The sequence below is a fragment of the Chlorocebus sabaeus genome, chromosome 25 (assembly GCF_047675955.1).
Source record: "Chlorocebus sabaeus isolate Y175 chromosome 25, mChlSab1.0.hap1, whole genome shotgun sequence".
Classification (NCBI taxonomy): Eukaryota; Metazoa; Chordata; class Mammalia; order Primates; family Cercopithecidae; genus Chlorocebus; species Chlorocebus sabaeus.
This window is the reverse complement of record NC_132928.1, coordinates 26170879-26174346: the sequence shown is the minus strand read 5'-3', so window position 1 is coordinate 26174346 and position 3468 is coordinate 26170879. Positions and strand designations below refer to the sequence as shown.

The 3468-nt window shown below is 44.7% G+C and overlaps 1 non-coding gene across 1 annotated transcript; it reads right to left on the bottom strand.

The window, feature by feature from the left end:
* Positions 1 to 2991: 2991 nt before the first annotated feature.
* On the bottom strand, positions 2992 to 3095 carry LOC119619801 (U6 spliceosomal RNA). Its single transcript, XR_005236257.1, has one exon. It is a non-coding gene; the product is annotated as a U6 spliceosomal RNA (small nuclear RNA).
* Between the last annotated feature and the right edge of the window lie 373 nt (positions 3096 to 3468).

Here is a 3468-nt window from a genome sequence, read left to right as displayed (position 1 = left end):
GAAACCCTGTCTCTACTAAAAATACAAAAATTAGCCGGGCGTGGTGGTGCATGCCTATAATCCCAGCTACTCAGGAGGCTGAGGCAGGAGAATTGCTTGAACCCAGGAAGGTGGAGGTTGCGGTGAGCTGAGATCGTACCACTGCACTCCAGCCTGGGTGACAGAGCAAGACTCCATCTCAAAAAAAAAAAAAAAAAAAAAAAAGTAAAAAGAAAAATTAAAACAAAACAAAACAAAAACATGCACAGGCCAGGCATGGTGACTCATGCCTATAATCCCAACATTTTGGGAGGCCATGGCAGGTGGATCACTTGAGCCCAGGAGTTTGAGACCAACCTGGGCAACATAGTGAGACCACATCTCTACATGAATAAATAAATAAATAAATAAATAAATAAATAAATACAAATGAAATAAAACATGCACAGCCCAGGCTGCGGCAAAGAAAATATGCACAATCCAAAAGCCCTTTCTAGGGTCATATGTAGCCCACAGTAGGGACTCTAAAAGTACCTGCTGAATTAATGATTGATAACTGAATGAACTCATGTCTGACTTCTGTCATTCTTGTAGAAATGTACAGTATCCTTGCAAGGCATCTGACGTCATTGGTGGGCTACAGGGCAACTTTGACCCATTGGCTCCACTGGTCTGCTTGTGGATTAATACCAAACTGAGCTATGTGCTCGTTTACACACAAAGTGGGTGGGGAAAGTTTTCTAATAGCAGCTTTACTTACCTCCACTCGGCCCAACTGTGGAGTATACCACAGGTTCTCCCTTCCCAGAAGAGAAATAAATGGGGAAGCTGAGAAGGGCAAGCCTGAGCTCTCTGGCTTTCTCTCCACACCACTTCTTTGGCAAGAAAAATGTTTGAGCTCAGTCTAAGAGGCTACCAGGGCCCTGGATAAGGATCTTATACAAATGAGTGTGCCCTGGATATGTAGCCAATCCATTCCCCTGATGTGAGCCTGGATCTCTGGGCCCCAGCAGCTCCAACCCATTTTGTTCCCAGTGGCTCTTCCATTCTCCACCCTCATTCCTATAAACAAGAATGACCCTTGATTCAACTCTTGTCCAGTAAACTGCAGAGGTTGCCTAAGGCATATCAGATAAGAAGAGGTAATAGCTGGGTGAGTTTGGAGCAAGAGCTGCTTTACTTAACATCACCATCAGGGAAGGGCCATTTAAAATTTGATGGGCACGGGAGTGAGGGTGGGACCAGGCAGCAGATAAGTGAGGCTGGCTGGACAAAAGCCAGGGTAAACTTGAGGAGTGAGCTCAAACCTTGTCTGAAAAGAGCCCCTGTTCCTTAACTCCAGTCCACTGCAATCATGAGAGGCCAGTCATGAGGCCAGTGATTTCAGAGATTGTAATTTTCAAGAGCAGCCTGAAATGTAGATGTTTATTTGACATCTCCCTAAACTCTAATGATGGCAACTAATTTTTTGAAAGTGTTAAATGCTGTTTTTTTAAAGTACATATCTGCGTGTGCTCCCAACTTGTGGCCTGTGATGTACCTGGGGCCACCTGGGAATGGGATATAGGGGTTTTCAACCCTACTCCCCAAGCTAGGAGTGAATCTCTGCGTTGGGGACCTCAGTGGAAGGTTGTCCCTACAGCCACAATCTCTAGGAAGGAGCATTCTGGCATGTTCCTGATAGAAATGAGGGCACACAAGGGGCCTCTTCACCCCTAAAATTAGACAAAAAGCAGCTCTTTCCACTTTCAACTGGTGGTACCCATTAAACTTGCGCTTGGGACTGCAGCCTCCAAGCCTTTGCTCAAGGAATGCCCTGTCCCCTTCCTATCCACCTACTTTAGCCAGGTTCACTCACGTTTTCAAGTTCACACTTTCCCAGTGTTCACTGTTCACTGTTCACACTTTCAAGTTCACATTTTTCAGTGACATCTCCCCTTCACAGACTGGGCTATGTGGCCTTCCCTTGAGTTCCCATGATGTTCGGTTTTATAACCCTGAATATATAGCCAGAATGTAGTCCAGAGACCTTGCCTGAACGTGTCTGGTACTTAGTAGGTACTAGTGAATACTGGTTGAACAAATGAATGTCAAAGTTGCCAAGAGTGGAGGCTAGTGGATGATAGGAATTTAGATTAGGGGTGGAAGAAAAAAAATTAAGCCCATTCACCTATTTTGAGCTGGGACTCACTAGGAACCTGTGATTGCACCTTAAGAAAACTTGGTCCTCTGAATCTTGCAGGCTTTTAGGTCTTTAAGCACCTCTCAGTGAAATGTAAATGTCACTTGGATGTGGGTGTTCACACTTTAAATCATAATGTGGGAGAGCCTTCGTTATCAATTAACTCCCTAAGTGGATTTACCCAAAAGGTAACCACCTGGAGAGAAGAAAGCTGGGCTGATGCCAGGAAAGGACTCTGGCCTCGGGCGCAGGAGAGGGAGAATGGATTCCACGGCTACTAAACGCTGATTCTATCCAGAGAAATCCTTCCCAATCTCTACTTTGGAGGCTGACTGGGGGCTGATGGAAATGGCACTGGGGTAGGAGCTGTTAGGAAATAGGGGACCTAGCTTCAGGGCTGACAATAACTTGTAATAGAAGTCTCCGATATCTTGAACAAGTCCCTTTAGCACTCTGAGCTTCGGTTTGCGTTTTGTTTCCTTCCTTTGAAAGTGTTTAGTTTATAAATCATCTCATGAAAAATCCACAATGACTGCAGATAACATCATTGCACCACCTTTTCTCCTTCGTGAGCCTCAGTTTTCCCATCTGTAAAATGAGTCACTTGTGCTAAATGATCTCTTACCATTCTATTTTCGTTTGCACATGGAACAGAAAAAAAAAATCTATTTCTTCTGTTCTATTTCCTGCCAGCACATAACCCAGGTCTTGTCCTCTGTTAAACATTCATATAACAGCCTCCTGCCCTCCTTGCCCTACCACCGGACTGACCATCATCCTAGGACAACACAAACTCTATTTTCTTTTTTCCCCCAATTTTTTTAATTTATAAAAATACGGAATGCTTCACAAATTTGTGTGTCATCCTTGCGCAGGAGCCATGCTAATCTCCGTATCGTTCCAATTTTAGTATATGTGCTGCCGAAGCGAGCATGCAAACTCTATTTTCATCATGCCATTCCCTTCCTGCTGACTTTCTTTGCCATTCTCTATCCCTAAGATGGGAATCCTAGGGCTCTTTCAGTCTTTCCAACTCCAAACTCCTTGTGCAGCAGCCCAACCAGCCAGAACCCCTTACCAAATTGTCTCCTGCTCACCTTTCCTTGCAGCTCTGCCGACATCTGCAAGTTTCTGTACTCTGCCAATTGACATGGCACAAATCACTTTCTTCTAGGATGTGAGCACTACTGTGTGCTGAACACTCACTATTGCCAGGGACTCTGCCTGGTGCCTTACACACAGTATCTCTAATGCAGTCTCTGAGATCTTATGACCTCAGATTCACAGATGAAGAAAGCAAGACACCA